We start from the raw sequence: 23,826 nt of genomic DNA on the forward strand, positions 1-23,826 counted from the left end.
ACACACAGAGTGATCTATGTCACGTGTTTATTTCTGTAATGTTGATGATTATGGCTTACAGCCAATGAAAACCCAAAAGTCATTATCTCAGTAAATTAGAATAATTAACAATAAACACCTGTAAAGGCTCCTAAGTGTTTATAAAGGTTCCTTAGTCTGTTTCAGTAGCTCCACAATCATGGGGAAGACTGCTGACCATCTTTATGGAGATGGAAATGTCATTCTCCAGCAGGACTTGGCCCCTGTCCACACTGCCAAAAGTACCAATACCTGGTGTAAAAACAACAGTATCACTGGGCTTGATTGGCAGCAAACTCGCCTGACCTTAACCCCATAGAGAATCTATGGAGTATTGTCAAGAGGAAGATGAGAGACACCAGACCCAACAATGCAGACAAGCTGAAGGCTGCTATCAAAGCAACCTGGGCTTCCATAACCCCTCAGCAGTGCCACAGGCTGATTGCCTCCATGCCACGCCGCATTGATGCAGTAATTGATGCAGAGGAGCTCCGACCAAGTACTGAGTGCATTTACTGATCATACATTTCAGTAGGATGACATTTCAGATTTTACAATCATTTTTCAAGTTGGTGTCATAAAATATTCTAATTTACTGAGATAATGACTTTTGGGTTTTCAGTGGCTATAAGCCATAATCATCCACATTACCAGAAATAAACCCGTGACATAGATCACTCTGTGTGTAATGACTCTATAGAATAGAGGAGAGGCACTGTCTGTATTGAAGAGCTGAAATAAATTAACTTTTTGATGATATTCTAATTTTGTGAGAAGCATTTGTACTTGTGCTCCAAACACTTTCCTTACAGGTTACAATGTATTTATCTGTCCTGATAATCCTTACACAATTGTACCCACTTCTCTTTGCAGCCTCTAAAAGCCTTTTTACATTTAGCGATGCACCAGCGATCCCGACCACGATACGACCCGGTCAGGATCGCTGGTGCGTCGCTAAATGAGCGCTAGTGAGCTGCCACACAGGCAGATCTCACAGTGATGCAGCAGCGATACAGTGGTCGTTACTTACCTGTCAGACGCAGCGATCCTGACGTCCTCTCGCCCGCGTCCACGTGTCGCTCGTCGGCGCCAGCAGAAAGCCCAGCAGGAAGCGCCTGACGAGAAATGAAGCCGGTCGATCTCACGCGATCAGCGACAGACAGCGGGGGAGCCGGTCGGAGGTATCACACATAGCGATATCGCTATGTGTAAAACCCCCTTAAATTTTTTTCTGGGAGTGGTCCCATTCATTGACATCAAGCAGAGAAGCAACACTTTATTTACATAAAACTGAAAAATAACCTCATAATTAGAGTTGAGCGAAACGGGTCGAAAAAATTCAAAAGTCGCCGACTTTTGGCAAAGTCGGGTTTCATGAAACGAAACCCGACCCTAGGATGAGGTCGGCCACGAGGTCGGCGACTTACGCGCCAAAGTCGCGTTTCAAAAGTTTGTTTTGCGCTCTTTTTCAGCCAATCAGGATCCACGGACACTGTGGGCAACGTGATGACATAGGCACGGGTCACCACCATCTTTCAGAAGGACATGCAAGTGATTGGCTTGCTTTCGTGGGCGTCACAGGGGGTATAAAAGGGCGTGCACGCCGACCGCCATCTTACTTCTGCCGATCTTAGTATAGGGAGAGGTTGCTGCTGATTCTGTAGGGAGAGCGTTAGGCAGGGAAGAAGACAATAAAACTGCTTCTGCTGCTAGCGATTTGGCCTGCACAACACACAAGTCACTGTGTGTGCAGTGCAAGGGGAGGCTATATTGTGATGTATCAGTGGTGTTGGTTGTTGGGCTGCCTTCTAAGGCTTCCTGACACGCTGGCATTGCTGTTTACCCACTGCTCCGCAAACTGCTTTTTTAAAAGCAATCCAATCTCCCTTATCCTCTCGTCACTTTGGTCACAGGCAGCTGTGCCATCGAGCGTGTTACATAGCGCTCAGATATCAGTGGGCCGCACACAATCCACAAGTGTCCAGTGTCCAAAAGTGTACGCAGAGATTCAAAATCTCCATTATCCTCTCGTCACTTTGGTCACAGGCAGCTGTGCCATCGAGCGTGTCACATAGCGCTCAGATATCAGTGGGCCGCACACAATCCACAAGTGTCCAGTGTCCACAAGTGTACGCAGAGATTCAAAATCTCCATTATCCTCTCGTCACTTTGGTCACAGGCAGCTGTGCCATCGAGCGTGTCACATAGCGCTCAGATATCAGTGGGCCTCACACAATCCACAAGTGTCCAGTGTCCAAAAGTGTACGCAGAGATTCAAAATCTCCATTATCCTCTCGTCACTTTGGTCACACGCAGCTGTGCCATCGAGCGTGTCACATAGCGCTCAGATATCAGTGGGCCGCACACAATCCACAAGTGTCCAGTGTCCAAAAGTGTACGCAGAGATTCAAAATCTCCATTATCCTCTCGTCACTTTGGTCACAGGCAGCTGTGCCATCGAGCGTGTCACATAGCGCTCAGATATCAGTGGGCCGCACACAATCCACAAGTGTCCAGTGTCCAAAAGTGTACGCAGAGATTCAAAATCTCCATTATCCTCTCGTCACTTTGGTCACAGGCAGCTGTGCCATCGAGCGTGTCACATAGCGCTCAGATATCAGTGGGCCGCACACAATCCACAAGTGTCCACTGTCCACAAGTGTACGCAGAGATTCAAAATCTCCATTATCCTCTCGTCACTTTGGTCACAGGCAGCTGTGCCATCGAGCGTGTCACATAGCGCTCAGATATCAGTGGGCCGCACACAATCCACAAGTGTCCAGTGTCCAAAAGTGTACGCAGAGATTCAAAATCTCCATTATCCTCTCGTCACTTTGGTCACAGGCAGCTGTGCCATCGAGCGTGTCACATAGCGCTCAGATATCAGTGGGCCGCACACAATCCACAAGTGTCCAGTGTCCAAAAGTGTACGCAGAGATTCAAAATCTCCATTATCCTCTTGTCACTTTGGTCACAGGCAGCTGTGCCATCGAGTGTGTCACATAGCGCTCAGATATCAGTGGGCCGCACACAATCCACAAGTGTCCAGTGTCCAAAAGTGTACGCAGAGATTCAAAATCTCCATTATCCTCTCGTCACTTTGGTCACAGGCAGCTGTGCCATCGAGCGTGTCACATAGCGCTCAGATATCAGTGGGCCGCACACAATCCACAAGTGTCCACTGTCCACAAGTGTGTGCAGAAATTCTAAAACTCCCCTGTCCTATAGACACCTTGTACCTTGTTTTACATTACTATATAGTTTGTTGGATTTTGTCTACATTTCTACCAAAAATGAGGAAGGCTGGTGGAAGAGGCCGTGGAATTGGGCGGGGGTTGGCAGCTGGTAATGATGGTGTTGGTGGTGGATCTGATGGTAGTGGCAAGAGCAAAATAGGACCGAATGCAGGAGGTGCTGACCCTGCGTCATCGTCTGGCTACATAAGGACTCGAACGCTTAGTTTTCTAGGAGTTGGCAAACCGCTTTTAAAGGCAGAGCATCAGGAAAAAGTTTTGTCTTACATTGCTGACTCAGCCTCCAGCTCTATCGCCTCCTCTTCTGAAGTTGTAAAAAGTAAAAGCACTGAGTCGTCATTGGAGGCTCATGTTCATGAACCACACCTTTCCTTGTGTCCTTCACCCCAACCAAGATTGAAGGATGACGCAGGCCATACTACTGATTACTCCATGGAGCTGTTTTCACATACCATGCCTGGATTATCAAGTCAAATGGTGAATTACCCAGGCCAAGATGAATCTGACATGGAGTGCACTGATGCACAGCCGCTGATGGATGATTCTGCTGGTACATTCACTCAGAGCACTACATTGTCCTCGCAGTGTACAGAGCCAGATTTTGACCCTGATGAGACTCAGGTGCCCCTTCCCGCACACTATACCACCATACACGGTGACACAGAGAAAGGTGCACATGACATAGAAGAGGAGGTGATGGATGACCCAGTTGTTGACCCAGATTGGCATCCATTGGGGGAAGAGGGTGCTGCTTCCAATAGCTCAGATGAGGAGCATCCACAGCAGACATCGACATCGCAACAGCTGTTATCTGGCAGGCCCGGAGCACTCCAAAGACAGGTTCCAAACATCAAAAGAGTTGCTGGACAGCTTGTCCAGAGGGTCAAAAGATCACAGCGTGCTAGGCCGCAAAATGTCTGCCAAAGTAGGAAGAGTGCAGTGTGGCAGTTTTTTGAACAAAATCCTCATGATCAGGCCAAGGTTATCTGTAAGAAGTGCGCAAAGACCTTTAGCCGAGGGAAAAATCTGAAAAATTTGAATACCAGTTGCATGTTTAGACATTTAACCAGCATGCACTTGCAAGCGTGGACACAACACCAAACCTCAAGTGCCACATGTGCAACTGATCACAACGAAGGTAGTCAGCAACGCTACATTGTTTCCCCCACTGTAAGCCCACCGGTTAGCACAGCAGCAAATGTTGAGGTGTCGTTGCAAGGCCACAGCAGTCAGGGAATCCCACTGTTATATCAACGAAAGACTGATTCTAGGCCATCAGAAAGAACAACAACTCCATCACCATCATCAACCCTCTCTCAGTCCGCCCTGTCCACCGCTACTTCCACCATATGCAGCTCTCAAGTCCAGCTCACCCTCCCAGACACTATGAGTAGGTCAAGAAAGTACTCAGTCTCTCATCCGCGTACACTGGGTTTGAACGCCCACATTGCCAAACTAATCTCGTTTGAGATGATGCCCTTTCGGTTGGTGGAAAGCGCAGCTTTCCGCGAACTCATGGCCTATGCAGTACCACGCTATGACCTACCCAGTCGCCACTTCTTCTCTCGCAAAGCCATCCCAGCCCTCCACCATCATGTGAAAGACCGCACTGTCCATGCACTCAAGCAGTCAGTGAGCGGAAATGTGCACCTCACAACTGATGCATGGTCCAGTCGGCATGGCCAGGGCCGTTACGTGTCCATCACTGCGCACTGGGTTAATGTGGTGGATGCAGGGTCCACAGGGGACAGCGGTGGTGGGACAGTGCTGCCTAGCCCACGGTATAGGAAACAGTTGGCTGTAGGCGTTCGACCCTCCTCCTCCTCCTCCTCCAGAAGCGACAGCTCGTCCACAGAGCGCAGTCGTACGAGCACTCCATCTGCAGCTGCCACTGTTGCACACGATGTGTCCCCCTATCGAGCAGCTAGTGGAAAGCGTCAGCAGGCTGTGTTGCAGATGATGTGTTTGGGCGACAGACACACCGCCGAGGTGCTGGCCGAGTACTTGAAGCGACAAACTGAGTCATGGCTGGGCAGTGTACATCTTGAGGCAGGCAAGGTAGTTAGTGATAACGGCCGTAATTTTGTGGCAGCCATAGCCCTTTCAAAACTCAGCCACATACCTTGCTTGGCTCACACCTTGAACCTGGTGGTGCAGTGCTTCCTCAAAAATTATCCGGAGTTAACAGCCCTGCTCCAGAAGGTGCGAAGACTGTGCGCGCACATCCGCCGGTCGCCTGTACACTCCGTTCGTATGCAGAAGCTGCAGCGATTGCTCCACCTTCCCAACCACCGCCTCATTATCGACATTGCAACAAGGTGGAACTCCACCCTGCACATGGTGGAGCGGCTGTGCGAGCAGAGGCAGGCCATAATTTATTTGTGGGAGTATACACGGCCAGGCACTTTGAGAGCAGACATGGAGTTGACAGGCGTGCAGTGGTCGAAGCTGAAAGACCTTTGTAAAGTCCTTCAGTGTTTTGAGGAATGCACACGGCTGGTAAGCGCAGACGACGCCATCCTAAGCATGAGCATCCCACTTATGCGTCTGCTCATGCAAACTTTGAAGCACCTTAAGGAGCAGGCGTCTGCAGCCAATGTTGATGAGGAGGAAGAGGAGGAGGGAATCCTTGATGACATTCAGCCATTGTCTGCTCAGGGACCTCTCCTGGACGAGGTGGAGGAAGAAGAGGAGGAGGAGGAGGAGGATGATGGGGATGATTACTTAGGGGAGGAGGATGCATCTCGTGGGGCAAGTGAAAATGTTGGCGTGGCAAGGTCTGGTACAGGGTTTGTGCGTGACTGGAGGGATGTGGATTTGCCAGAAAGTGCTCCTCCACCCAGCACTCGCAGTGCATCATTGACACCGGGAACATTGGCCCACATGTCAGATTATGCCTTGCGGATCCTAAAAAGGGACCCCCGCATTGCCAAAATGATGAACGATGACGACTACTGGTTGGCCAGCATCCTGGATCCACGCTGAAAAAGGGAAATTACAAAACATCATGCCACAGGAGAACCTTGACCTAATATTGGCTAATAAACAAGCAACTCTGGTAAATCGGTTGCTTGAGGCATTCCCAGCACACAGCAGCGGTGATGGTTCTCACACGAGCCGTACGGGCCGGGGGCAGCTTGGCAGAGGTGTTCGTGGTGCACACAGCAGAAGTGGCATTGGAGACAGGGGTTTCATGACAATGTTGTGGACTGATTTTTCAAATACCGCTCACACAACTGGTAATACTGCATCGATGGAAAGTGACAGGAGACAGCAGTTGTCAACTATGGTTACAAACTACTTTTCCTCCCATATCGATGTTCTCCCACACAGGTCATTCCCCTTTGACTATTGGGCCGCTAAACTGGACACCTGGCCTGAATTGGCACAATATGCCTTACAGGAGCTCGCTTGCCCAGCTGCAAGTGTGCTATCGGAAAGAGTCTTCAGTGCAGCTGGATCAATCCTGACAGAAAAAAGGACCCGTCTGTCAACCCAAAATGTGGATGATCTAACCTTCATTAAAATGAACCACGCATGGGTTGTCAAGGATTTTGTCCCACCTTCCCCTGATGACACATAGGGTGACAGAAAAATGGCTTGCTTTGGTCCACCTCTTCCTGGTACTTCACCTATTTCGCCTTTTGCATCAGCTGAATGTCCAACATCAACATATGCCACTTTCTAAAACTCCCTAACTGTGCTGCCTCCCCCCCATGGCCGGGGTCACCACCTACCGCACGACACCGTGCGAGTGCCGTTGCCCTGGACAGGTGGGTAGGCCGACTCTTGGGCGCGGGCACTGGCACAGGGTCCCTCATAGTGCAATCAAGTGTCTCTGACGGTGGTGGTGCACACCCGCCGTCAGACACACCGCTGTACTATGAGGGGCCCAGTGCCAGTACCGACGCCCACGAGTGGGCCCCCCTTGCTTGGCCAGGGCCCCAGCATTTGCAATCTTTACCTCTCCCTGCTCCTCCGCTGTGTAATCTGGGCCGTCAAATCCATACTGTGCCTGACACCGTCTGAGCCTGCCTCCTGAGACATATATTTTGAATGTGTACGCTATCCATACATGTTATCCAGGGATACGGTACCCTTTCTAACCTTTGTGCAATGACGTGCAATCCATACTGGGCCTAACACCGTCTGAGCCTGCCTCATGCTGTATAGACATATATTTTGAATGTGTACGCTATCCATACATGTTATCCGGGGATACGGTACCCCTTCTAACCTTTGTGCAATGACGTGCAATCCATACTGGGCCTAACACCGTCTGAGCCTGCCTCATGCTGTATAGACATATATTTTGAATGTGTACGCTATCCATACATGTTATCCGGGGATACGGTACCCCTTCTAACCTTTGTGCAATGACGTGCAATCCATACTGGGCCTAACACCGTCTGAGCCTGCCTCATGCTGTATAGACATATATTTTGAATGTGTACGCTATCCATACATGTTATCCAGGGATACGGTACCCTTTCTAACCTTTGTGCAATCACGTGCAATCCATACTGGGCCTAACACCGTCTGAGCCTGCCTCATGCTGTATAGACATATATTTTGAATGTGTACGCTATCCATACATGTTATCCGGGGATACGGTACCCCTTCTAACCTTTGTGCAATGATGTGCAATCCATACTGGGCCTAACACCGTCTGAGCCTGCCTCATGCTGTATAGACATATATTTTGAATGTGTACGCTATCCATACATGTTATCCAGGGATACGGTACCCTTTCTAACCTTTGTGCAATCACGTGCAATCCATACTGGGCCTAACACCATCTGAGCCTGCCTCATGCTGTATAGACATATATTTTGAATGTGTACGCTATCCATACATGTTATCCAGGGATACGGTACCCTTTCTAACCTTTGTGCAATCACGTGCAATCCATACTGGGCCTAACACCGTCTGAGCCTGCCTCATGCTGTATAGACATATATTTTGAATGTGTACGCTATCCATACATGTTATCCGGGGATACGGTACCCCTTCTAACCTTTGTGCAATGACGTGCAATCCATACTGGGCCTAACACCGTCTGAGCCTGCCTCATGCTGTATAGACATATATTTTGAATGTGTACGCTATCCATACATGTTATCCGGGGATACGGTACCCCTTCTAACCTTTGTGCAATGACGTGCAATCCATACTGGGCCTAACACCGTCTGAGCCTGCCTCATGCTGTATAGACATATATTTTGAATGTGTACGCTATCCATACATGTTATCTAGGGATACGGTACCCTTTCTAACCTTTGTGCAATCACATGCAATCCATACTGGGCGTGAGAACGGCTGGCGAGCTGTTAAGCAAGCTACAGCACCTGTCCAGACAAGTACAGGGATTCCCTAGCGAGGAGACTTATTTGATTGTTTTCTATGTTGGGACAGCAATTTTTGGGGAGCACTATACTCTGGAGAATGATAGATGGGGCCCACCATACACTGGAACATTCCAAAGGTGGACATCAGACACTGGAGCAGCATTTACAGGGCCCATTATACACTAGAGCATTAGAAATGGGGCCCATTATGTTTGGAGCATTATTTGGGCCCATAAGACAGTGGAGCTTCATCCATGGGGACCAACATATACTGTAGCATTATGTGGAGCTCATCATATACTGTTTCAAACATTATATGGGACCAATGATTTTGTATGGAGAAATAGATGGGCCTCGTCATGAGATGTAAAAAGTGAGGTATTTTTCATTGTACTATACCTCTATTTCTCTGCCGTATCGGAGCATGATGAGTTGTGGTATGTGTTAAAGGGGCGCTCTTTCGCCCAGGGCACATGAAAACCTGCAGCCAGCCCTCCCCCCCCACAAATTTAGCCAAATAACCCCCATTTTTCAGTGCGTAACTTGTATTATGAAGTTAATTAAGGTTGACAAGCTTAAGTAAGAAGAATTGATGCTTTTGGCATTCAAATGGGCACTGTAGGTGTGTTTCCTGTCCTCCTCTCACTGCCGACTTTTATTCCCCATTGACTTACATTGGGTTTCGTGTTTCGGGACGACCCCGACTTTTCCCTATAATCGGACGATCTTGCTCGACCCGACTTTTGGAAAAGTCGGGTTTCACGAAACGAAACGCGACCCTAAAAAACCAAAAGTCGCTCAACTCTACTCATAATCTTTAATCTTATAATCTTTAGCTTCAGGTGACTGTTTAGAATACGCTTCGTACGTATATGTGGAGTAACAACATTTTGGGTCATTATATGGTTTGTATTCCACATTGTTCACTAGTTTTCCTCTCTGCAGACTCTCTCTGGGTGTAGATGAGCTGATATGATGACTCCCATACACAGCACACTCAGCCATGATGTTTTTCTGTTCTGTTACTTCTATTTAGCACATGTAACAGCAGCAGCATAGAGGTCAATATACACCAGCACTCAGCAATGTATCTGTGAATCTAGTGCTAAGTTGAGAAAAAGATTTACTAGAAACAGCAGCATAGAAGAAAGCATATTGCAGTACTGAGCATCGCAGCTGTGAATCTAGCACTGAAGAGATTAAAAAACGTACCTGAAAACAGCAGCATGAAGGACACTATAAAACAGTAAAAAGCAGTGTAGTTGTGAATGCTTCCCATGAGAAAGACAAAACGCATACTACAAAGCAGGAGAATGTAGTTCATTATACAGCAGTAGTGGGTGTTATAACCATGAATTCAGCTGTGAGGTAAGTTAATATTAAATTATACAGCAGTACTGAGTAGAGTATCTGAGAATCAAGCACTTAGGAAAGATAAAATATTTACTAGAGTGTAACAAAATGGAGGCCATTATACAGCAGTAATGAGCAGTGTATCTGTGACACAAGCTCCTGAGAAAGACAAAATATTTATTAGAGAACAACATGGATATAGGCCAGTATACAGCAGTACTGAGCAGTGTAACTGTGACCTGAGAAAGATAAAATATTTACTAGAGAGCAACAGAATGGAGGCCATTATACAGCAGTAATGAGCCGTGTGTTTGTGTATCACACACCTGAGAAATATAAAATATTTACTAGAGAACAGGATGGAGGCCATTATGCAGCAGTACTGAGCAGTGTAACTGTGAATCAAGCACCTGAGAAAGACAAAATATTTACTAGAGAACAACAGGTTGGAGCCCATTATACAGCAGCACTGAGCAGTGTAACTGTGAATCCAATACTAAGGTGAGATAAACTATACCTAGAAAGCAGCAGTGTTTGTGTGTCTCACTCCTCCAGTTCTCTCTGTCTGTTCCTCCATCTTCTTCCCTTTCCATAGACTTCAATAGACAGCTGTAATCTCATCTCACAGTGAGCTGGCAGCCCATCTTGTATTGGAATAATACAGGTTGAAGCTGTTTTTCAGAGTGAATGATGAGTTTAGGAGGCAGGGGAGAGGAAGTGGTAAAAGTGGAGAATCCTCTGTAAAGCTGTATTACAAATGTTTTTCTATTCAGATGTCATTTTTTATTGCAGAATTCGGTAAAGTTCACATTTTTATCATATTTTGGGGTGTGCAGATGTGGTAGGGGCCCGGATTGGGTGGTGGTCCACTGCTTACCGCGACCAGACGATGCAAAGACGAGACGGAGGCAGGTTTCAGTTGTAACAGGTCCGAGTTTATTGACCGTCCTCCTGACGACCATAGCCATACACCGGAGTTCCTTTACTGCTCTCCGTATTCAGGCCCGGGTACCTTCACCTTTCTGTCGTAGTGACGTTCCTCGCGGATCTTTCGCTGGGGCTGTCCTAGACCAATCTACCGCCAGCGCTTCACCTGCCCGAGGTCGTCGTCCAATTGGTACCCCCAGGGCCTCACCTGTCCTGCAGTCCATTGTGTCAGGACCACCCCCTGACTGTCTCTTCCTGTCAGTCCCCTGGTTGAGCTCTCCACCGTCGTCCCCAACAATCGTACTCCCTACCTACGTCGCTCTGAAGCTTGTCCACCGTCTGTTGTCAGACCGGTTGTTGGGCCAAACCCGCCATATGCGGGGGGGCCGAACCAAACCGGGAGCACCATGATCCGAGCTGCCTACTGCAACTCGCCGGCACATGTCAACTTCTTTCCGGTTGGCGAGGTCCACCCGGACTACTCTACGGCGTGTACCTCCCACTACTCTCCCCTACTACTTCCTTTAACTATCCGGAACGCCATGACAGAGGCCTTTCGCCTACCAGATCATCGTTGGCGCCCGCCCTTCCTTTTGGGGTGTCCGTGGTGTCGGGGACCTGACTGACGACCACTGTCTGGTTCGATATCTCTCGGCTCTTTGTCCTTCACTTAAAAAAGAGTCATGGTCGGCGTTTTTGTCACATCTACCTTGTACTCGCCGCCCGGGACCTGTTACACACATTTCTTTTTTTTGTTACACACACTACACATTAAATCAACTTTTAGCATACCGTTACTTCTACTTTAATAACAATAGGAGTTACTCAACCGGAGCAACCCCTTTTCTTTGTTTGTTTTTATTTCCTTTAACTCCGTCTCCAAACACACTATTTCAAACATAAAATGGAAGTACTCCCACTATCTTTAACACTGAGGCTATGTGCCTACGTACCGTTTTTCAAGCGTTTTTTTTCCTGAGCAGAAACGCATGCCCTTGCCAGGGAAAACGCATGCGCATTTTGACGTGCATTTTTGACGCGATTGTCAAGCGTTTTGACATGCATTTTCCTATGCGTTTTTGCAATTAAAGTGTATGTATGTGGAATCGCATGCGATTCCGCACAATTAATGAACATGATGCGTTTTTTTCCGCTAAGCGTTTCCGCAGCGGAAAAAAACGCACCATTAGGACAACATGTGCGTTTTCCATTCTATTACATTAGATGCTTTTCTTAAGCGTTTCCGCAGCAGAAACGCTTGTCTAAAAGCGCTGCGGAAACGCTTAAAAAACGCAACGTGGGCACACAGCCTGACACTTCTTCCTTCGCATCCCCGCTATATCAGGAGAAAACAATAAACAATAAAAACATTTTCCTTAACTTGGACGCATAACTGTCCTTTTGGGCCTGCACAACGGTGCAGTGAAATCCCGGTAGTCCGGGCCATCTCCTGACGGCTGATGTTGCGCCAATCCAGCAGGGAAACCCACAGCCGTGAGGTCCCTAGGATGCTTGAAGTGTCTCTGTGAGTCCTTCTACGGGGGCTCGGGGCCTTCGGGCTCGGCGATCACGGCTACAGTGTAGTAGCCGCGGGGGAGACCGCAACCGGAACCAAGGCGGCCGCGGGCACCGGCGACTTGACTGCAGCCAAGGCCGCAGATGGGAACAGCGGCGACCGTAGAGGCCGGTGAGTCAGCCGTGGCGGCCCGGTTGCAGCGGTGTCCTGGAGCGGGGTCGAAATGGCGGCAGAGTCGGCCACGGGTGCTGCCGGGCAGGCCGCGGCTGGCGCCGCGAGTGAATCACAGACGGCTGCGGAGCAGGCCGCAGCCAGGGCCGAAGATGGAGCAGCGGCGACTGTCAGCAAGGAGGTTGCGGAGACAAACGGCCCAGCCTCCGCGGTGGAGTGGAGCAAAGTCGCGGCAGCGGCAGGCCGAGACAGGTAGGCCGCCGCCGGGGTGCAAAGTGCGGCAGTGGTGGCCGCCGGTCGGTTCCTCCCCGGCGACACAGGACTAGACACCGCCGGGCAGGGTGGCTCGGGGCCGTTGTCATTGGCGACGGTTGGCCCGGCGGGGACCATGTAGTTGTCCGGAGCCGGAGTCACCGAAGAGTGGGACGTCGGGCGGGGAGGCCAAGGGCTGGTGTCGGGGCCCCGAGGCCTGTCTGGTGCATGGAGCGTGGGGACGGGATCTGCCTGGGGTGCCGCCGGCAAGGCCGGGGGCTCTCTCATCTTCCCCGGCGCCGCGGCTCCCAGCAGACTTTCCCGCAGCTCCTTCAACAGCCGTGGATCTTCACCCCGCTGTCCGGCAGGGCCAGCCTCCAGGCCAGATGACTCTGCGGGGAGACTCCCTGAAGATTCCTTCAGTGGCTGTTCCAGCGGGGCCCGTCGTCACTCCTCTGATGACTGCCAATGATCCAGAACAAAGTCTCAAATTTGTAATCCACAGGTGAGCGATTCAAGTCCTTTTAGGTACTTCTGACGCAGGCCTGCCGCTGAAGGTTGAATATTGGCGGCAGCGATCCTGCCGACTACGCCAAATGTGGTAGGGGTCCAGATTGGGGGGTGGTCCACTGCTTACTGCGACCAGATGATGCAAAGACGAGACGGAGGCAGGTTTCAGTTGTAACAGGTCCGAGTTTATTGGCCGTCCTCTGTTGTGAGTTCATTTTCCCCTTCGTCACTGGATTCTGGTGAACTCCCTATTCTGGTGAAGGAAGGTAATGAGCCTGATTATCAGACACCTGAGTCTAATGAGGATGACTGGCTGAGTGGAGTCACAGACTGGATATAAGGCTGCCGACGCCCTTCTGCCCTGCGGGTGATTTCTCTGTGGACTCCTAGGACACCAGTCTGATTCCTGCTCCTAAAGCTAAGTTTTCTGTTTTGGCAATTAGCCTTTTTGTTTTGTTTTTTGTTTTCCTTGCTTTTCAGTATTCTGCCATCCCCTGCTGGGGTGAGCTGAATCTCCTTTTGCCTGTAGCTCTGTCTTCAGTATATTCCTGAGTGCTGACATAGCTTTTTGAAGCCTAGCGTCTTCAGGGCCTTTTTCACTGTCAGTTTGTTGGCTCTTATTTTCATAGGGTTTTTCACGGATTGCAGACAGCAGCCTTCCTGTCCTTTCCTATGTAGTTAGCTTGGGCCCCTCTTTGCTCTGTCTATCTTTCTGTCTGTGTTAGTATTTTCATCTTGCTTCACCGTCATTATATGTTGGGGGCTGCCTATTGCTTTGGGGTCTGCTCTGGGGCAGTTTAGATTTCCCCTTTCTTTCTTTAGGCCTTTTTAATTCTCCGGCTGTGATCGAGGGGTCTAGGGCATCGTAGGAACCCCCCACGGCTACTGCTAGTTGTGTTGATAGGTTCAGGGGTCTGCAATCCGATAGCTGCCAACTTCTCTGGTTTTCTGGACTTAGCTAGCATTTCTGTTTTTGCCTCCTACGGTGACTCAATGATAACAGTCCTCCTGACGACCAAAGCCATACACCGCAGTTCCTCTACAGCTCTCCGTATTCAGGCCCGGGTACCTTCACCTTTCCTTCTGTCGTAGTGACGTTCCTCGCGGATCTTTCGCTGGGGCTGTCCTAGACCAATCTACCTCCAGCGTTTCACCTGCCCGAGGTTGTCATCCAATCGGTACCCCCGGGGCCTCATCTGTCCTGTGGTCCGTTGTGTCAGGGCCACCCCCCTGACTGTCTCTTCCTGTCAGTCCCCTGGTCGAGCTCTCCACCGTCGTCAGTCTTCTGTTCTGAGTCTCTTCCACCTGAGCTCCTCCCGGGACTAGCCTCCCCTGGAACCCTGTCCTGTCCTATTTATCCCCTTCCTCGGGAATTTCCCTCCTGGGTTCCTGTCTCCCCGCCCCCCCATGATTAAGCGGTTTCCTAAGCCCTAAGCTGATGTCAAGTCCTGAACTACACTCCCCCCTGCCATCTTTTGGTCAATTCTAGGTATTGCACTCCCTTTTCCATCTACCCCTAGCTGTCTCCCTTCTGTCATTACTGCCATCCGTCTCCAGTGCACAAACCATCCCTTCTCCCTCCAGTCAAGTCCGTCTGTCAAGTGACCTTCCCCACACAGACTTTACATATCTCTTTCGCACAGCATCAAGTGTGGACTTAATAATATAATGTGCATTTGACTCTTTTATAAAACTTTACAAGCAGCAAGGAGGGGTCAGTGACGGGCACGTGGCTCATTCTTGATGCCACATCAGTTTCTTTACAGCCCAGATAAGAAGCTTATGAAGGAGAAAATGAATTGCGATGATAGAAACCAACTGGTCAGACACAAATCCCCTGTAAACTGAGCCCCGGAATCATCTGACTCTGCACTTTCTGCTCTTTGTAGTACGTGGAGCAGCTCTGGCTTCAGGATTACATTTTTTCATCGTATCAGTCAATGCAGAGAGCAGCCAGACACTGGTTATAAAATCCCAGCCCAATTCAGACTGAACAGATGCATTGTATACATTGTCCCATTGTGTGGAAAGTCAAAAAGGTTTCCATGGTACAAGGGGGGTAGAAGGGTAAGGTTCAATTTAGGATAATTGACTCCTGTAGCTAAACAAAAAGTCCCTTGCCCCTCACCCTCATCAATATACCGTGCTCCAAACTATTCTGCAAATTATATTTAAGTGTCATAAAGATGTAATTTTTTTGTTTTTCCCATAAACTCATGGTTTGTGTATCACTGAAATGAATCTCAGACACCTGTGATAATTTGTTTGCCCGGTGCCCAATTAAAGGAAACTCCTTAAGAAGGACGCACCACATTATTAAGCGGCCCCAGGTTTCAAGCCATATGGGAAAGAAAAAGGATCTCTGTGCTGCTGAAAAGCATCACATAGTGCAATGCCTTGGACAAAGAATGAAAACATTAGATATTTCACAAAAACTGAAGCACGATCATCGTATTGTGAAGAGATTTGTGGCTGATACAGAGCACAGATGGGTTTGTGCAGATAAAGGCATAATGAGGAAGGTTTGTACATATAAAGGCATAATGTGGAAGGTTTGTGCCAGACAGATTCATCAGATTAAGAGAGAAGCTGTTAAAATGCATTGCAAAACAGCAAATAAGTATGTAAAGCTTCTGGAGCCTCTGAAGTCCCTCAAACCTTAAGGTGTAGGATCCTCCAGAGGCTGCAGTGATTTATAAACCTCCTTTTTGGCCTACCATAAACAGTGCTCACAAGCAGAGACGGTTGCAGTGACCGTGGAATTCTTGAAGACTCATTGTAAACCAGCCATGTTTACTGATGATGCCGTGCAACCTTGGATGGTCCAGATGGGTGGAGTAATGAATGGTTGTCGGACGGCCTCCGTGTCCCAACAAGACTGCCTGAAGGTGTGAAAATGCCAAAGTATCTAACGTTTCTGTCTGACCACTTTCTATCATGGTACAAAAAGAATCGGGCCGCCCATAGCAAAATCATCTACGTGTTGACAATGCCCCAGCTTATACTGGAAAGAAACTTCCAAGTCATTGGCTGCTACGGGCATAAAAGGAGAGAAACGCATGGTGTGACCACCATCTTCCTCAGCCCTATTGAGAACCTTTAGAGTATCCTCAAGCAGAAGATCTAAGAGCGTGAGAGGCCGATCACATTAGAACAGCAGCTCTGGGGGCCATTCTGACATCCGGCAAAGAAATTCAAGCAGAAACTCTCCAAAAACTCACAAGTTCAATGGAGGCAGAATTGTGAAGGTGAAATCACAGAAGCTCAGTTGTTACATGTAACGTGGCCTGTTAAGATATGTCTGATTGGAAAAGCTTTTGATTTCGGTAAATGTGACATCTTAATGCTGGAAATTCAACAAATACCGTTTTCAATTCTTCACAACCTATAAAATGTTTGGAAATTCTGTTGTGCAGAAGAATTTGGTGCACTTTCAGGTTTGAAAAAAATCCTGTTATCATTAGGAGGTTTGCCTAAAAAATGTGATTTAATACTCTTAACAGTTGATGATGTGAACATTATACTGACTCATCTGCATCCACCATCCAGGAAAATCAGAGGAAAAGTGCATTGGTGTAATAATATGGAACATTTTATAGAAACTACCTGATAACAAAAGATGCACAATAGTGCCTACAATGAAGCACAGCGGGAGCTTGGTAATGCCTACACTGAAGCATGGTGTTGGCTTGGTGATGCCTGCAGTGAAGCACAGCAGGGGCTTGATGATGCCTACAGTGAAGCACAGTGGGGGCTCGATAAATGCCTACAGTGAAGCATGGCAGTGGCTTGGTTAGGCCTACAGTGAAGAATGGCAGGGGCTTGATGTCTACAGTGAAGCATGGTGGACACTCAGATATACCTACAGTGAATCATGGTGGGGAGTTGGCGATGTCTAGAGTGAAGCATGGCAGTGGCTCAGTGATGCCTACAAAGCTACAGTGAAGCATGTTGGGGGCTTGATGATGTCTACAATGAAGCACATCGGGGCTTGGTGATGCCTGCAATGAAGTACGGCAGGGGCTTGGTAATGCCTACAGTGAAGTACAGCGTGGACTTGGTGATGCCTACAGTGAAACATGGCAGTAGCTTGATGAGACCTACAATGAAGAATGTCAGGGGCTTGATGTTGTCGTAGATAATGTCTACATTGAAGCATGGCAGACACTCGGTGATACCTACAATGAAGCATGGTGGGGGTTGGCGATGCCTACAGTGAAGCATAGAGGTGGTTCATTCATGCTTTTGGGCTTCTTTGTCTTCTCTGGCACTGGAAATCTGAATATAGAGGGCAATATAGATTCAATCAAGTATGAGGAAATCCTGAGAGAAAACATCTTGATTTCTGTAAGGAAGTTGAAATGTTGGCAAAAATGGACCTTTCACCAGGACAATCACACCTCAATGTCCTCTAACTTGAAGGCCATTGCTCATGCATACTGGGTTATGATTCCTCAGGAATGCTGCCAGAAGCCAGTATCTATTAATGCATCGCATCTGCAGAAGGTCATAACAGCCAGGGGGGCAGCAGGTCGTAACAGCCATAGCGTCTCTACCAAGTACTAAAGATGCCGATCAGAAAGAGATGACCAATTCAGTAAAAGTGGCATTTTTTTGTTGAATTTGGAGAAACCACTTGTTATATTACTTGTGTTTAGCTTATTGTTTTTGTTTCATTGGTTTATTGCAGACAGAAGAGTCTGTTGTTTGGGGGATAATTATGATTTCAACCCTACACCATGTAGATAACAATAGCAGGGACCTGCGGAGAGGGCGCTTCTATCTTCCCTGACAAGCAATCTACACTGGAGATACTATTATAGAATTTCCTAGTTCTTGTCTTCCAGCCTCGCTATACATCGAGTAGCCGAAGTCTGAGCTTCTCCTTAATACGATGAGTCTCTTGTCCTCTGAGAACGCATCAGTTCAATAAAAATGAGACATGGCCTGTCATCACCCCGTTATCTTCCTTTGTACCCCATGTCTCACATAGAAAAAGGCGACGCTGGGAAAATGAGCGTTCCCTTTAATTCAGAGTCCGCTGGAAGAAAATCAGAGCCGGTGCCAAAGTATTAGGATGAAATCTAAGCCTTCTGCAGCTGACGACTCAGGTGGTCCCTCACCTAGCTGTACACATTATCGTACCACCCGGGTAATGGCCTGAGCTGTCCATGGAAAGGTCCACATTTTAAAAAAGACATCAACAAACTAGAGCAAGTTCAGAAAAGAGCGACCAGAATGGTGACCGGTCTGCAAACCCTGTCTTATGAGGAAAGGTTGCAGGATTTGGGAATGTTTAGTTTGCAAAAGAGAAGACTGAGAGGAGACTTAATAGCTGTCTACAAATATCTCAAGGGCTGTCACATTGTAGAAGGATCAACTTTATTCTCATTTGCACAAGGAAAGACTAGAAGCAATGGGATGAAACTGAATGGGAGGAGACACAGATTAGATATTAGAAAAAACTTTTTGACAGTTAGAGTGATCAATGAGTGGAACAGGCTGCCACGAGAAGTGGTGAGTTCTCCTTCAATGGAAGTCTTCAAACAGAGGCTGGACAAACATCTGTCTGGGATGATTTAGCGAATCCTGCTTTGAGCAGGGGGTTGGACCAGATGGGCCAGGAGGTCCCTTCCAACTCTACGATTCTATGATTCTATGATTCTATGACTGAAATTGCTGAATTTTTCAATGTCTCTTTTTATGCATGGATGTTGAATCCAAAGGGAGTTCGTAGCTATATTTAAAAAAAAATGAGCGCCAACAAGTCAGATGTTCGGTTCTTTCTTTTTTCTTTCAGTTTTTCTTTTTTCCATGTTAAAATCATAAATTTGACTTTATTATCTCTTTTGGAAATGTAAATTGAATCAAAAAATCTTCTAAAATACGCATACTTTTGTAATATATCCTAGGTGAACTGTTAACCATGTGGTGTCATTGAACTTTGACACTGCATCATCTGACTTGTTGGCGCTCATTTTTTTGAAATCCAGCGTCCTTCCAAACCTATTTATGTCTGTGATACCTGTATGTATTTTGTGGTATTTCCTGATGAAGGGGGCATGAGACCCCTGAAACGCGTAGAATAAAACCACTGCAATCATACAGCTTTCTCCTGGAATTTGTCTAAAGCGGCAGCGCGGAATATAGCTACGAACTCCCTTTGGATTCATCATTTCTTCTGGTCACTGAAGACCTGTGGATCTGCAGCAGCCGCTACTTACACGCCTTTATCTCATCCTAACCAGGTGAGCATATTTCAAGATATACTGTCCTTTGTAACGTGGATAAGACCCTATTGCACTTTTTGTCTCCCCCCCTTTTTTTTGCAATATGCATGGATGTAGCAGAGCTGAGTTTTAGGCTAAGTGCACACGTTGCGGAACTCCCGCGGAAGTTAATTCCATTCCGCGGGAAAACCTCATTTTAAATTCCCGCGATTTTCCCACGGAAAAACAAGCGATTTGCAAGCGTAATTAGCTTGCAGAATGCTAGCATTTTCCAAGCGATCTGTAGCATCGCTTGGAGAACTGATTGGCAAGTTGATCACGCTCGTCAAACATAGTGTTTACAAACGTGACCAACTTTTTACTATTGAGGCCGCCTATGCAGCATCAGTAGTAAAAAGATCTACTGTTAAAAATAATAAAAAAAATAAAAAATCCTGTTTTTCTCACCTTCCGACATCCCGCGCAGCGTTCCCGATCATCACGATGCTCCCGTTCCCAGTAATACCTTGCGAGACCATTGATGATGTAGCGGTCTCGCGATACTGTAGTGGTCTCGCTAGACCGCTACGTCATCACAGGTCCTTGCAGCAAGGCATTACTGGGAACGGGAGTTGGCGGGAGCATCGATAAGGCTGCGCGGGATGCCGGAAGTGAATATAATCCGTTTTTTTTAATTTAATTCTATTTTTTACAGGGATATGGTACCCAGAGCCCACAGGACAGTCTCCTCTCCTCCACCCCCTGCGTACCATCCGCAAATGTTCTGCTTACTTTTTTTCGCATGGTGGGCACAGCCACATGCGGAAAGTAAGCAGAACAATGCATTCCCATGTGGGCGGAATCGCCGCGATTCCGCAAAATTAATGAGCATGCTGCGGATTTTTCCGCGATGCGATTCCGCCGCGGGAAAATCTGCAGCATTAGCACAGCATTGCGGAATCCCATAGGAATGCATGGGGTGCTGTTTTTTTGTGTTTTCACAGCAAAATCATGTGTTAAAAATCGCTGCGAAAAAAAGCAACGTGTGAACTCAGCCTTACAAGTGATGATACTTATGATTTTCTGAATGTGCGATGAGTGATTGGATGCTTCCATGAGACTGCAGGTAAAACCTTTGACTTGTTTTATTGCACAGGTGCCCTATCTACTATCCAGAGCTTACACCTCCTAGGAAAAGCATCTCTATCTCTAGAGGAGCCATCACATTATCACATTCCACTAGGGCGGTGATGAACATTGCTTTTTCCAGTATGAAGGAGACCTTTTCACAAACTCACATGATCTCAATTGAAATTTAAATTTTAGGTCCACAGTCAGGAAACTCCCTAGATCTGAATCTCATTGAAAACTTGAGGTCAATCCTCAAAAAGAGACTGGACAAAGAACAAAACAGAAATAGTGAGAAACTCTGATGAGACAAGAATGGGCGACCACCAGTCAGGATCTGCCCAGAAGCTGATATCCAGCTGCCAGGGGAAAGGCAGCAGTCAGGAGAATAGGGGGCAGAAGTCTGAAGAATAAGAGGCAAAAGTGTGGAGAATAAGGGGCAGGAGTGTGGAGAATAAGGGGCAGGAGTGTGGAGAATAAGGGGCAGGAGCGTGGGGAATAAGGGGGCAGGGGTGTGGAGAATAAGGGGCAGGAGTGTGGAGAATAAGGGGCAGGAGTGTGGAGAATAAGGGGGCAGGGGTGTGGAGAATAAGGGACAGGAGTGTGGAGAATAAGGGGGCAGGGGTGTGGAGAATAAGGGACAGGAGTGTGGAGAATAAGGGGCAGGAGTGTGGAGAATAAGGGGCAGGAGTGTGGAGAATAAGGGGCAGGAGTGTGGGGAATAAGGGGCAGGAGTGTGGGGAATAAGGGGCAGGAGTGTGGGGAATAAGGGGGCAGGAGTGTGGAGAATAAGGGGGCAGGAGTGTGGAGAATAAGGGGGCAGGGGTGTGGAGAATAAGGGACAGGAGTGTGGAGAATAAGGGGGCAGGAGTGTGGAGAATAAGGGGGCAGGAGTGTGGAGAATAAGGGGGCAGGAGTGTGGAGAATAAGGGGCAGGAGTGTGGAGAATAAGGGGCAGGAGTGTGGAGAATAAGGGGCAGGAGTGTGGAGAATAAGGGGGCAGGGGTGTGGAGAATAAGGGACAGGAGTGTGGAGCATAAGGGGCAGGAGTGTGGGGAATAAGGGGCAGGAGTGTGGAGTATAAGGGGCAGGAGTGTGGAGAATAAGGGCAGGAGTGTGGAGAATAAGGGGGCAAGGGTGTGGAGAATAAGGGGCAGGGGTGTGGAGCATAAGGGGCAGGAGTGTGGAGCATAAGGGGCAGGAGTGTGGAGAATAAGGGCAGGAGTGTGGAGAATAAGGGGCAGGAGTGTGGAGAATAAGGGCTGGAGTCTGGAGAATAAGGGGCAGGAGTGTGGAGAATAAGGGGCAGGAGTGTGGAGAATAAGGGGCAGGAGTGTGGAGGATAAGGGGCACGAGAGCGGAGAATAAGGGGCAGGAGCATGGAGAATAAGGGGCAGGAGTGTGGAGCATAAGGGGCAGGAGTGTGGAGCATAAGGGGCAGGAGTGTGGGGAATAAGGGGCAGGAGTGTGGGGAATAAGGGGCAGGAGTGTGGAGCATAAGGGGCAGGAGTGTGGAGAATAAGGGGGCAGGGTTGTGGAGAATAAGGGGGCAGGAGTGTGGAGAATAAGGGGCAGAGGTGTGGAGAATAAGGGGCAGGAGTGTGGAGGATAAGGGGCAGGAGTCTGGAGAATAAGGGGCAGGGGTGGGACTACCGTGGTCGCAGGGGTCGCGCTGCGACTGGGCCCGATCGCAGAGTTACAGCCGCTCATTGGCTGTGCAGCTCCTTGCTTTGAGTGGCGCAATGGCTGCACACAGGACCTGTGATAAGGTCACAGGAGGGGAGAAGTTAGGGGGTCACATGATCAGGGGCCTCAGTGTGTGCAGGACTCTGCTGTGCTGGTTGTCATGGTGCACTGCTGGATGAGGTAAAGTTTCTTTGTGGGGTCAGGACTGAGTCAGGAGGGGTTTACAGGGTAGATGTAGCACAGCTGTGTGTGTATGGTGTGTACGGACCGGAGCTGCGTGTGTAAGAAGTGAGCGGAGCCGTGTGTATACTAGGTGGATGGAGCAGAGCTATGTGTGTACGAGGTGTACGGAGCGGAGATGTGCATGTATTTTGGCATGGGGGGGCCCCATTTGAAAGTTCGCATCGGGGCCCATAACTTTGTAGTTACGCTACTGAGTGTGGAGAATAAGAAGCAGAAGTCTGGAGAATAAGGGGCAGCACTGGGAATATTGAGGCGACACAGAAACTTCATGGATTTGTCAATAACAGTGTAAAAATTTATGGAATGTTTATAATTGTCCATCAGTAACCACATAAACATGTGAATAAAAGATATAAACACATTGTGAAAAACTAAATTTGTGTCAGTAGCAAAACTTTTAGGCACAACTGTATGAAATATACAGTCATATGTTAAAGTTTGGGCACCCCTATTAATGTTAACCTTTTTTCTTTATAACAATTTTGGTTTTTGCAACAGCTATTTCAGTTTCATATATCTAATAACTGATGGACTCAGTTACATTTCTGGATTCAAATGAGGTTTATTGTACTAACAGAAAATGTGAAATCTGCATATAAACAAAATTTGACCGGTGCAAAAGTATGGGCACCCTTATCAATTTCTTGATTTGAACACTCCTAACTACTTTTTACTGACTTCCTGAAGCACTAAATTGGTTTTGTAACCTCATTGAGCTTTGAACTTCATAGCCAGGTGTATCAAATCATGAGAAAAGGTATTTAAGGTGGCCACTTGCAAGTAGTTCTCCTATTTGATTCTCCTGTGAAGAGTGGCATCATGGGCTCCTCAAAACAACTCTCAAATGATCTGAAAACAAAGATTATTCAACACAGCTTTTCAGGGGGAATAATACAAAAAGTTGTCTCAGAGATTTAACCTGTCAGTTTCCACTGTGAGGAACATAGTAAGGAAATGGAAGAACACAGGTACAGTTCTTGTTAAGCCCAGAAGTGGCAGGCCAAGAAAAATATCAGAAAGGCAGAGAAGAAGAATGGTGAGAACAGTCAAGGACAATCCACAGACCACCTCCAAAGACCTGCAGCCTCATCTTGCTGCAGATGGTGTCACTGTGCATCGGTCAACAATACAGCGCACTTTGCACAAGGAGAAGCTGTATGAGAGGGTGATGCGAAAGAAGCCGTTTCTGCAAGCACGCCACAAACAGAGTC

The sequence above is a fragment of the Dendrobates tinctorius genome, unplaced genomic scaffold, assembly GCF_039654945.1.
Source record: "Dendrobates tinctorius isolate UK_male_01 unplaced genomic scaffold, ASM3965494v1 ptg000143l, whole genome shotgun sequence".
NCBI classification, from domain to species: domain Eukaryota; kingdom Metazoa; phylum Chordata; class Amphibia; order Anura; family Dendrobatidae; genus Dendrobates; species Dendrobates tinctorius.